The sequence below is a fragment of the Anguilla anguilla genome, chromosome 11 (assembly GCF_013347855.1).
Source record: "Anguilla anguilla isolate fAngAng1 chromosome 11, fAngAng1.pri, whole genome shotgun sequence".
Lineage (NCBI taxonomy): Eukaryota > Metazoa > Chordata > Actinopteri > Anguilliformes > Anguillidae > Anguilla > Anguilla anguilla.
This window is the reverse complement of record NC_049211.1, coordinates 41,267,340-41,281,218: the sequence shown is the minus strand read 5'-3', so window position 1 is coordinate 41,281,218 and position 13,879 is coordinate 41,267,340. Positions and strand designations below refer to the sequence as shown.

The window sequence follows — 13,879 nt, the reverse complement described above, 5'->3', positions numbered from 1 at the left end:
TTGCTATCATGTGCCACGATAGGGAGAGAGACCTATCACTCCAACTACAGTAACGTTCTGCCATTAACCATGCAATGTAAGGCCTAGTGGATTATAGATTCAATGACCTACATCTGTTTTCCCATGTAACATGTTGAGCTGGATGATAAGCAATGTATGATCTTGCAGCTCTGCCTCAGGCGGTAGTGACCCTGGATGAAGGATGGATGGGGGTCTTCATCACTAAAGGCACTCTAGCAATGAGGTGTGAGCTTCAGGGCTTTACTTCTGCTGACTGGAACTACACGTGGTACAGAGACGGAACACAGATCTCACTAAACCACACTGGAGAGAGGCACACAGTGGGATTCTGGGATAGCTCCTCTGATGGTGAATATAGATGTAGTGGGAACAGGACAGACAGACCGTACTACTCCCTCATCAGTGAAGGCTTCATGCCAAGCCATATCAGTAAGTTCAATTTATAATTGAGATCACAGACAAATAAACGGTTAAATCAATTTACATATCCATTGTATCCTTGTGCATCATACATTGTCACTTATTTCTAATATAAGTTGAGCTCTGTTTTTGATTTATGATGTTAAATAGAAAGATGCAATGTAATTTAAAATGTATTATATTGTATTACATTTTATGTTTAATCCCATTCTGAATCTGAATAATGGTAGAAATTTACAACTAAGACAGACAGAAAAAAGAGGACATATACAATACCCTCCAAAATTATTCATTCAGGAGGAGCAAAGACAGAATGCTGAAAAATGAATTGTATTATTTTATACTAATGCAATATAATTGTCCCAGTATAATTGTCCCAGATTGTTATTGAGATTGTTTATTTCATCCAGCCTTTGCTCATTTTTATCAGGGATGTGAATGTTTAGGATGGCACTGTATGTAAAGGCATGATGCTGAATTTGCAGCATGACTATAAATGTGCATTACAGGTGGGATATTTCAATAAGGCAGGACGAAATGACAGAACCCTGACAACAGTCTCATAAAGAGCATTAAATGCAGAGATTCATAAGGTTCAGTTGTTATTTTGTCAGAAACCTGGATATCTCAGTTGTAGCTGAAGGCTGGTTAGTCAATAATAATTTTGCTGGCTTTTGTGTCATATAGATGCACATAGTTATGCACTGAGAAATAGGCTCCAATTATACACTATATGAACAAAAGTATCTGGAAACCGCTTGGTCTGGGGCTGTTTTTGATTTGGCCTCGGCCCCTTAGTTCCGGTGAAGGTAAATCTTAATGCAATGACATTCTAGGTGATTTTGTGCTTCCAACTTTGAAGAAACAGTTTAAGGAAGGCCATTTCCTGTTTCACCATGACAATTCCCATGGGCAAACAGCGAGGTCCATATATAAATGGTTTTGTTGAGATTAGTGTAACTTAACTCGCCTGCACAGAGCCCTGATCTCAACCCCATCCAACACCTGTTGTTATAGAAGCAAAGGGTGAACCAACTACATATTAATGCCTGTTTTTCTGAATCAGATGTTGGATGTCAGATGTCCACATACTTATGTCTATATGGTGTATATAATGGAGTCACAAAATAGCCTAGTTTTGGGTCTGATTGTATTTGATTAGCATTACAGAAATGTACATGAAATGCTTGTTCGAGCAGACTAAAATTTGTTGCCAAATTCTGAAATGTATCTACAGTAGTTTATATTCCCACAGCCTGTTTCAATCCTTGACTTTTTTGTTTTTTTGCTCCCTCAGTTTACCGTGCTGTGGAGAATGTGGTTCGGATCTGTGTGGGCGTGGCAGTCCTCCTCTTTCTGTCAATCATTGTGAATCCAGCCTTCTGGAGATGGGTATCACGCCGGAAAGTGGTACACAGTGGGGAGGAACTGGCTGACCAAACTGACCATACCTGACCACACAGCGTGGCATGAGTTTATTATTTCTTTGCTAAATATTACATGACATATTTGTATCATTTATTAAAGTAGACTTACTAAAAATATATATAAAAATGTGCATCTTATGGGCTTGAAGGCTTAATGTAATATCTGGTGAAACATGGCTTTGAAATACAGGAGTTTTTTCATGAATTGCCATTAGGGATAGTTTGCACTCTTACACAGCCCTGGTCATCGCATTACTTCTAATCAGTGTCATTCTGCATGTCATTCTTCGCATAGGGCAGGGTACAGCATGGTACTTAACCTGCATTGCTTCAGTATATATCCAGCTATATGAATTGATACTATGTTAATGGATGCAATGTAAATAGTGTGAAAGAAGCTCAAGATAAGAGTGTCTGTTAAATGGCTGTAATGTAAATTGGGAAACTTATGTAACTGGAGAGCACATTTATTTTTTTCAGTACCTTCATTATTTTTAAATAGAACACATAAGCACATCCTTACTTAGCATTTACATTGTATCCAGTTATACAGCTGGATACATGCAGGTTAAGTACCTTGCTCAAGGGTACAGCAGCGGTGTCTGTTACATTCTCTTGATTTGGAGTCTGCATGTCTTAATCCTGCAGGTGGAGCTGATTGGGGTTTGATTGCTTGACGATGCACACCTGTGTCCTAACAGTCAACTGGATAAAGCCTGAAGACACCTCGGTTGAAGGGGGCTTTAAAAAATAGTTTATTATAGAGATTTCACACATTTTTAGATAGTTAGGCCAGAAAGTCAACTGCAGGTTCTTTCAGATGAAGAGTAGCCTAGCTGTCTGTTTTCTGCCTGAACCATCCTGTTTAGCCTACATGTGGTAATGTGTTCTGTTTTGTTGTCTCATTGTTTGTAATAAATCTTCTATGTTTGTATATAGATTTTGACTCCTTGGTCAGTGTGTTATGTTGCTGTCCCTGGTTATTGGAACGTCTTGGCTTGAACGGTTGGCTTTTGGGACGTAACAGTGTCCTACTGGGGAATCGAACCGGGGACCTTTAGGTTACAAAACCAGCTTCTTACCCATTGTACTACTCTGCTGCCCCAATTATTTTCAGGAGCCATCTTGATAGCTCTGCTCTTAATAGTCATTCCGAGACCACGCATTCAAACATGTCCTCTCCTCAAGGATACGTATGCCAATTCACTGCTTCTTTTCACATCGCAGTGCATGAGCTGGGCTTGCACTGGTATGAGTTGGAAGAAGCAGCTTCTTGTGCAGCTTGTGTTTGTGTGTGTGTGTGTGTGTGTGTGCGTGCACGCATGTGTTTGTGTGTGTGTGTGCACGCATGTGCTTGTGTGTGTGTATGTGTGTGTGTGAGAAACAGACAGTCAAACAGTGTAATGTCATATATTTTTATATGTAGTTCAAGGTGACTATAGTCTGTTCAACAAAAATGAACACAAATGTGATGTTAAACACCGTTAGCATTTAGCACTGTTTTTACAGACCGCAAACTCGGTTAGGGACCGTTCTCACAGCTCTTTTTCCGAAGTGGTTGCTCTGGTAACGTGTTAATTTATTTTTACCGTGGCACTATCAGTGAGATACACCAGCAGCAGATCTCAAAAACGGCTGCGATGAAACGATTAAAGGCCGTGTGGTCGGGCACTGTCGCATCAAGCAACCAAGCGGCAAACGTGTGCAGAGTGAAAGAGGATATAGGTTTTTTTTTGTTCGTTGTTTTTTTTCTTCAAAATTCTCCACCACAAGCGTCCTACTTTTCGTCCTACCTAATAATAGAGGCAGCTGCGATGACCACAGCATAGGCAATGTACTTATCTGTCTAAAGCAAGAATGAAGCCTCATGACACATTTCTGCGCTTTCCAATTTGTAAGTAAAACTTTGTGTTTACTGTTGCACTGCTGTCTCTTTCTCCATTTGATGTTTGTAACTGATTTGATGTTTGTTGACTGTCTTGTGTAACTTCATAACTTTGTGTTTTATGTCAGGTCCCCCTTGCAAAAGCAATTTAAATCTCAATGGGGTTTTTCCTGGTTAAATAAAGAAATCTACATTTCATGTGAACATGTAGACATGGTGAAATAAATGAAAGAATACATGTATGGTTAAGACTGACTAAAGTGACATTATTATGATTTTATATATTATGCCTTGAATCTTACTGATCATGATATGATTGGTCATGCAATGCTTCCATATACATATGTACTTTAGTCCTGCTGTGTATTATTGTGATTGCATGTGATTGTCTGTGAATTAAACTGAACAATATTATTATATTATGTATTATATTATATTATAAAAGGAATACATTTGCCGTCATGAAATGCCGTATATGGGTGTCTGTGAGTGAGTTTTGGTAAAGAAAATATAAAAGCGTAAGAAAACGAGGCGGGATTCAATCCTTTACCAGTCTGTGACTTTGTTAGTGCAGCACCATGATATAGCTATGCAATGCGTGAAATATCATTAGCAAACCTGTCCATGGTTTTAAAGAAGAACACAGGCCAGTAAGCACAGAAGAGCTCCCGTTGAATCCATATGGTTTTTCAATATTGTAGCCGGTTAATAATTGAACGTGCAGACGGTACATCATAATGCAGTGTATACATTACATTACATTACATTACAGGCATTTGGCAGACGCTCTTATCCAGAGCGACGTACAACAAAGTGTATAACCATAACCAGGAACAAGTATGATGAAACCCCTAGAGAGCAGTACCGGTCCAAGTGCAGGGAACAACCGCATAGTTCAACTTGGACCCTGAAGGTTAAACTGATTAACACTAAACAACGAGAACGGCAACAACGCAGTCTATGGAAAAAATACAAGCAGTAGTTAAGACAGTTAATGCACCTAAGTCACCTACGAAACAGCTGCCTAGTTACAACCCTAAGCTTACAGTCATTTATAGGGGGGTAGGGAGGGATGGGGAGAGGTGCAGCCTGAAGAGGTGGGTCTTCAGTCGTCTTTTGAAATGGGTCAGTGTCTCAGCTGTTCTGACCTCCACAGGGAGGTCATTCCACCATCGTGGGGAGTGACGTGGGAGTGTCTGGGGAGGTTGAAGACCAGACGAGCCGCAGCATTCTGAATGAGTTGCAGGGGTCTGGTGGCAGATGCCGGTAGTCCAGCCAGAAGAGAGTTGCAGTAGTCCAGGCGGGATAGAACCATTGCTTGGACCAGGAGCTGCGTTGAGTAGGTGGTGAGAAAGGGGCGGATTCTGCGGATGTTATACAGGAAAAATCTGCATGCCCGGCTTACTGCTGCGATGTTCTTGGAGAGGGACAGCCTGTTGTCCATCACCACTCCGAGATTCTTGGCATAGGGTGATGATGTCATACATTCGGTGAACGGCGGGTAGATATGGTGCAAAAGCAATAATTGAGAAGTAGTAGACAATTATTAGTGAGGGTAAAAGCAGGTTAAAGATACATGTTCCTAGCTGGTCTTGAACCTGAGACCCTATGATCCCAAGACTGTAACCTTGCCCACTAGGCCACAAGTGGACTAGCTGTGTAGATTAGAAATGTTTCAGAGTAAAAAGGTATGAGTATTTTGCGTGTGTATGCGAGTTTTTGATTGGGTCGTGTAGGTGAAGATTTGGCTGGTGTCAGTAAAATGTCCAATGGGGAGACATGTTGTTCGGGGGATAGGCGGCAGGAAAAATAAGAATGAGAAGAAGAAAAAGAAGAAAGAGAAGAAGAAGAAGAAGAAGAAGAAGGAGAAAACGCAAAATCCCCTTAGTTTGGGGCTTTATTGTGTGGACATGTGAAGTTGTTTGTGAAATATGTCTGTTGAAATGGGGTCAGAATGTACAGAATTTAATGTTTTTAAGGGCTGAGTGTCTGTGGCTGTTCTGGTTATTTCTGTGGGGAACCCTGAAAAGTGCCAAACTCTCGGTGCTGTATAGGTATGGGGCATGCCCCCGCCAAGGCATAACTTGGCGGGATGGCATACCTGCCATCCCAATAATATGATATTTGTTCCTTATGGAAGGTGGGGATACACCTCAGGTGCATTACTTACCTTAGTTGTATAGTAAGTTTGCATTAGGTTGCTTGTTGGATTATTGCTACATTTGAACATAACATCATAACATAACTTGAACATAAGAAAGTAGAGATAAGTAGCCAAATAGTGTAAAATAACATGACGCCATGGGTTGGTTTTCTTCCTGTCCTCGCCAAAGAGTCACCAGCCGCCACTAATGTATTCTTTCATTTATTGGCTGGACTGCAACAGCGGGGCCAGCCCTACAAACGCAAATGTCTGTGACTGAGTGAGTGACGGAGTGAGTGGCGAAGTTACACCATTGGTCGGCCGGATCATGTATGTTAGGTCTGCATGTATATGGAAGCACTGCATGACCTATCATATCATGATCAGTAAGATTCAAGGCATAATATATAAAATCATAATAATGTCACTTTAGTCAGTCTTAACCATACATGAATTCTTTCATTTATTTCACCACTTCTACATATTCACATGTAGATTTCTTTATTTAACCAGGAAAAACCCCATTGAGATCGAAATCTCTTATGCAAGGGGGACCTGACATAAAACACAAAGTTATGAAGTTACACAAGACATTAGACAAACAACAAATCAGTTACAAACATCAAATGGAGAAAGAGACAGCAGTGCAACAGTAAACAAAAAGATTACTTACAAAATGGAAAGCACAGAAATGTGTCATGAGGCTTCATTCTTGCTTTAGACATCAGATAAGTACATTGCCTACGCTGTGGTCATCGCAGCTGCCTCTATTATTAGGTATTAGGCGAAAACTAGGACACTTGTGATGGAAGATTTTGAAAATAAAAAAAAAACGAACGAAATAAAAAACCCATATCCTCTGTCACTCTGCACCCGTTTGCCGCTTGGTTTCTGCGACAGTGCCCGACCACACGGCCTTTAATCGTTTCATCGCTGCAGTTTTTGAGATCTGCTGCCGGTGTATCTCACTGATAGTGTCACAATAAAAATAAATTAACACATTACCTGAGCAACCACTTCGGAAAGAGAGCTGTGAGAACGGTCCCTAACTGAGTTTGGGTCTGTAAAAACAGTGCTAAGTGTTTAACATTACTTTTGTGTCAATTGTTGTTGAACAGACTATAGTCACCTTGAACTACATATAAAAATATATGACATTACAGTGTTTATCTGTCTGTTTCTCTCTCTCTCTCACACACAAACACAAACCAAGCTGCACAAGAAGCTTCTTCTTCCAGCTCATACCAGTGCAAGCCCAGCTCATGCACTGCGATGTGAAAAGAAGCAGTGAATTGGCATACGTATCCTTGAGGAGAGGACATGTTTGAATGCATGGTCTCGGAATGACTATTAAGAGCAGAGCAATCAAGATGGCTCCTGAAAATAATTGGGGCAGCAGAGTAGTACAATGGATACGAAGTTGGTCTTGTAACCTAAAGGTCCTTGGTTCGATTCCCTAGTAGGACACTGTTACGTCCCAAAAGCCAATCGAAGTTCCAATAACCATGGACTACAACATAACAAACTAAACAAGGAGTCAAAATCTATATACAAAAGATAATAAATATAAAAATTAATAAAAAATAAATATTTATTACAAACAATGAGACAACAAAACAGAACACATTACCATATGTAGGCAGAACAGGATGGTTCAGGCCGAAAACAGACCAGAGCTAGACTACTCTAATCTAAAAGAAACCACAGGTGACTTTCTGGCCTAACCATCTAAAAATGTCTTAAAAAAGAAAACTGTCTGACCACCTGCAACCTATAACAGAAAAGTACCAACACAGAAAACTAAACAGTAGTGGCAAATTGTAACACACAAAAGAAAGGGAGTAAAAAGCCCGCTTTGAGGATGTGCTCATGTGTTCTATTTTAAAATAATGAAGGTAATGCAAAAATAAAATAAAACAAAGGTAAAGGGTAACGGGTAAGGAACTGGTCTTCCAACCTGAATGTCACAGGTTTGATTCTTGGGTAGAACACTGCCGTCTTACCCTTGAGCAAAGTACTTAACCTGCATTGTTTCAGTGTATATCCAGCTGTATAATTGGATGTAAATGCTACTGTATACAGAAAAGCTGTGTAAGTTGCTCTGGATAAGAGCATCTGCAAAATGCCTGTAATATTATATGTAATGCATTCATATCATCTGGAGCAGAGTTGTGCTGGTTTTCCTGTTATTGCCTTTGATATTTTGTCATTGTAGCATCTTTCTATTTGGAAGCACACATAGCACCTTGCCTGTGAGGTACAAGACGGTTTTACTGGTATCTGTTTAAGATGAGTATCTACTCTCGCTATATATATATATATATATATATATATATATATATTGTAAGGCCATGAGGGGAGCTGTAGTGGAAGGCCGGTATTTCCATTCCGGTGGCTCCACCCCCTTCCAATTGCCAGCTCCGCCCCCTTGTTAAACCCATCTGAAAGCCATTCTACCTAATGAAGCTCAGTATAAGTAGGAGCCCATACAGCTGTGAAGGTGTGGGAGTTTGGAGTTTGCTTTGTGAAAAGACTGTGTGAGTGCTGCAGATATTGTGTTGGAACCTGTGAATGACCTGTTTTCTGTCTGAGTGCCCAATTACCTTTTGACCCATTTTCTGTGTGAGGAACTGAAACGTGTACTGAACTGTGCTTGTTTTTTGACCACTCTTTTGTCTACTATTTGTCTTGTCGGTTAGCAGCTTAGCTGCCCGACTTTAGCCAGGGCCCAAAAGACCCGTATAGTTAGGCTCACTGGGTGGTAGCCTTTTGTTTGTATTTTGCTTGTGTTCCTGTTTTTAAAATAACAGTCCCGGTTAGGAGCGAGACAACCATATCCGCTCTGGTGTTCATGTTAAATTATTGCAGTAGTTTTTGTAGCCTTAGGAATTAAAATTTCACTTCTGCACTGCTTAGAATAAAAAATCAACATACCTACAAATTTGATTGACGCATTGATTGATTTGACACATAGCAACTATGGAACTGTTGGTATTTTTAAACAGTCAGTGACATGAGCGACATTTAGTAAAGAAACTCTGGCTACAGCCGACCATCGGTCAGCCTCTGTAATCACATGTTCTCATACTCAGCAAATCACATACACACATAATTACATGTTCCCATACTCAACCAATCACATACTGTACACAAATCACGACATGTTCTCATACTCAGCCAATCACATCACACATCATTACATGTTCTCATACTCAGCCAATCACATACACACATCACTACATGTTCTCATACTCAACATATCACATACAGACCTCACAAACGGAGCACCTTTTTAAACCTACAGACCTCTCCAATGCTGCTCATTGCCTATGCTGCTTTTTGCATGCTATTTGTATTTGTATGTCCAGCTGGGGCACAAAATGCTTACAATTTCAGTTTACAATAATGAACAAAAACATCAGAGCAAATAAATCCATTTCTAAAGGCAAAAGGGAAAAAATGAACTAAGAATAAAAAGGCATTAAAAGTGAGTTTATAAAAAAAAATATTTTTACATTTTAAAAAAGGACAGTGACAGAATAGTTCTAATATTCAAAATAGTATATTTCCAGAGCCTGGAAGCTGCAATCAAAGAGACACCCCCCACACTCCCCCACTGTCTGCAAACTAATCACTGGAGCAATAAACAATTATCTTTCTACCTTCCTAAGAGGGCAGCTGTTTTGGTAGGGAGAATATGCATGCAATTTTCGGCTGTATATCACACCAATTTTAAATGAATTTCTGCATTTTCTAAGGGGCCCGAAGAGACCATAACTACATGCAGGCATTGCATTTGTTTCAGCTGTGTCACTGCTGTGCCTGTTGCATTTCCTCTTTGCAAAGGGTTGTGGAAACTGAGGTGAACAAAAACGTCCTCGTGGTTTCTAGTGGGGCATTTGCACAGTATTAGTAATCAGTATGAAGCCGGACACCATGTTCTTTCTGCTTTGTAAGTAGAAGAATTTTAATGCAATTTCAAGCAATACTTATCTGGTAACATATATGAATTATAATTACAATGCATAATACGTATAGTATGTGAGACATTACAAAAACAGCTATGTTGTGGAAAATCTGAATACATTTATAATTCCTGTTATGGGCAGAAGTCTTGCTGTGTATTATTGTGACTGCTAATCTGTAAATTTGACTGCACAATATTGTGAAAGAGGCACAGTTCTTCACAATTAACTTTATGAAAACATGCAACACATACTTTCAAACGTATGACTGTCTCTTGTGAACAATCACACTTCAATAATCGCTGAACTGGTGTGAGCTTATAAAGTTACTATACTGCATGAAAGATGGAGTGAGTGAAAATTATACACTATCAAGAACATTTAGCTACTCAAAAATTGGACATTATACAGCATTGCAAAAAAAAAAAAAGGATCGGTGTTTTCAAAGTGAAAATACACTCTCAGAAAAAAGGGTTCAAAAAGGCTCTTCTGTGTCTCCATGGAGGGACCCTGACTAGTTCAAGGGTTCTTTGTCAGGCAAAATGTTTCAATCTAGGAGCTTTCACATTTTTTACACCAACCATAGAGGGTTACATAAAAACTAAAAATGGTTTCCCTATGAAGAAAAGCCAAACAACCATTTTTACTGAGAGTGTAATAAAATAATTTTATACTAACGTTCATTCACACTGGATCAGACGTTGCAATTTACATTTCTTTCTCCATGTTTCAGATGCCACTGCATTGGTGGTTTTTGGTGTACACAAAGGTATAGATATTAAGTTCCTAAGATCTATATTTTGACAGGGACATAATTACCATGCATTTGATTTGTGGAACAGAATAAACCAGAATTAATTAAGATCATGACAACTTTCCAAAACCCATTCTTTCTGACAAACTCAAAGTTTGTTGTTGCAGTATAAATAATTCAAGAAAGGAGGAAAAATTTAGGATACGTAAAGGGAAAATTTACATTTAGCAAATGTAATGTAGTTCATTTAAATTTAAATTTCAAGGCAGAATGCATATTTTCATTGATACTATATATTAAATACTTCATGTATTGATACTCTGTATTTTAAAACTATTTGATTCTGTTTTTTATAACTGTTTCAGCTGCAGAGTCAAGTCCTGCTGTTCGTCTGACTGCTAATCCTCCATGGTCAGATGTGTTCACAGGGGAGACAATTACTCTCACCTGTCAGGTTATTGAATCTGAGGGATGGACATTTGTGTGGACCAGACGCAGACAGGGGGGTCAAACACAACTTACAGCCTCCAGTAGTCACGGCTCTGTGTCTGTGTTGGTCCTGAGTGCTGTGAGTGAGAGACAGAGCGGAATCTATCAGTGTGAAGCTGTAAAAGGAAATGAGCGAGCGATCAGTAACATCCATACCATAATAGTCTCTGGTGAGTAGTGTAATTGTAAATTACTCTCCTCAAATAGTGGTTCTTTTTTTGCTTCAAAAATTATATTAAGTAAAGCGTTATGACAACATCTCTTCAATGTTCTTATCTCCATTTCAGCTGATCGTCCTCAGACTGTCATAGTCACAGATCCCCCAGCCTCAGTGATGTTCACAGGAGAAACTGTTAGCTTAGCTTGTGACATCAGGAATGGGTCTGGCTGGAGATATTCATGGAGCAGAAACACCCAGGGAAGATTAGAGAGCCTCTATGCCCGCAGTACTGAAAGCCAACAAAAGCACATCCTGCTGTCTGTAAGTGAGTCAGACAGTGGAGAGTACCGGTGTCAGGGCGAACGAGGACAAAACCCTGTGATCCAGTCTTCCCCAGGATCACTTGTGTTACATGTGTCTGGTGAGTTTTGGAGGTTTTCTTCAGTCTTTACCCAATATGATCTTCTATGTGATGAAGACTGTTAATGTTTATGAATGCTAAGAAATGACAATGAGCACATGCTTTACCTTTATAAGTAGGAGCCCATACAGCTATGAAGGTGTGGGAGTTTGGAGTTTGCTTTGTGAAAAGACTGAGTGAGTGCTACATTTATTGTGTTGGAACCTGTGAATGACCTGTTTTCTGTCTGAGTGCCCAATTACCTTTTGACCCATTTTCTGTGTGAGGAACTGAAACGTGTACCGAACTGTGCTTGTTTTTTGACCACTCTTTTGTCTACTATTTGTCTTGTCGGTTAGCAGCTTAGCTGCCCGACTTTAGCCAGGGCCCAAAAGACCCGTATAGTTAGGCTCACTGGGTGGTAGCCTTTTGTTTGTATTTTGCTTGTGTTCCTGTTTTTAAAATAACAGTCCCGGTTACGTTGACCGAGACAACCATATCCGCTCTGGTGTTCATGTTAAATTATTGCAGTAGTTTTTGTAGTCGTAGGAATTAAAATTTCACTTCTGCACTGCTTAGAATAAAAATCAACATACCTACAAAATTGATTGACGCATTGATTGATTTGACACATAGCAATTATGGAACTGTTGGTATTTTTAAACAGTCAGTGACATGAGCGACATTTAGTAAAGAAACTCTGGCTACAGCCGACCATTGGTCAGCCTCTGTAACCACATGTTCTCATACTCAGCCAATCACATACACACATCACACATCATTACATGTTCCCATACTCAACCAATCACATACTGTAAACACATCACGACATGTTCTCATACTCAGCCAACCACATACACACATCACTACATGTTCTCATACTCAGCCAATCACATACACACATCACACATTACATGTTCTCATACTCAACCAATCACATACACACATCACTACCTGTTCCCATACTCAACCAATCACATACTGTAAACAAATCACGACATGTTCTCATACTCAGCCAATCACATACACACATCACTACATGTTCTCATACTCAACATATCACATACAGACCTCACAAATGGAGCACCTTTTTAAACCTACAGACCTCTCCAATGCTGCTCATTGCCTATGCTGCTTTTTGCATGCTATTTGTATTTGTATCTCTACATGCAGGCACTGCATTTGTTTCAGCTGTGTCACTGCTGTGCCTGTTGCATTTCCTCTTTGCAAAGGGTTGTGGAAACTGAGGTGAACAAAAACGTCCTCGTGGTTTCTAGTGGGGCATTTGCACAGTATTAGTAATCAGTATGAAGCCGGACACCATGTTCTTTCTGCTTTGTAAGTAGAAGAATTTTAATGCAATTTCAAGCAATACTTATCTGGTAACATATATGAATTATAATTACAATGCATAATACGTATAGTATGTGAGACATTACAAAAACAACTATGTTGTGGAAAATCTGAATACATTTATAATTCCTGTTATGGGCAGAAGTCTTGCTGTGTATTATTGTGACTGCTAATCTGTAAATTTGACTGCACAATATTGTGAAAGAGGCACAGTTCTTCACAATTAACTTTATGAAAACATGCAACACATACTTTCAAACGTATGACTGTCTCTTGTGAACAATCACACTTCAATAATCGCTGAACTGGTGTGAGCTTATAAAGTTACTATACTGCATGAAAGATGGAGTGAGTGAAAATTATACACTATCAAGAACATTTAGCTACTCAAAAATTGGACATTATACAGCATTGAAAAAAAAAAAAAAGGATCGGTGTTTTCAAAGTGAAAATACACTCTCAGAAAAAAGGGTTCAAAAAGGCCCTTCTGTGTCTCCATGGAGGGACCCTGACTAGTTCAAGGGTTCTTTGTCCATTTGTGTGGACCAGACGCAGACAGGGGGGTCAAACACAACTCCAGTAGTCACGGCTCTGTGTCTGTGTTGGTCCTGAGTGCTGTGAGTGAGAGACAGAGCGGAATCTATCAGTGTGAAGCTGTAAAAGGAAATGAGCGAGCGATCAGTAACATCCATACCATAATAGTCTCTGGTGAGTAGTGTAATTGTAAATTACTCTCCTCAAATAGTGGTTCTTTTTTTGCTTCAAAAATTATATTAAGTAAAGCGTTATGACAACATCTCTTCAATGTTCTTATCTCCATTTCAGCTGATCGTCCTCAGACTGTCATAGTCACAGATCCCCC

General features: G+C 39.6%; 1 protein-coding gene across 1 annotated transcript in view; it reads left to right on the top strand.

Annotated features, from left to right (window-relative positions):
* LOC118207254 (immunoglobulin superfamily member 1-like) overlaps positions 1-13,879 on the top strand; it is a 124,472-nt gene that overhangs the window by 23,130 nt on the left and 87,463 nt on the right. The gene's annotated exons all lie outside the window — the stretch shown is intronic.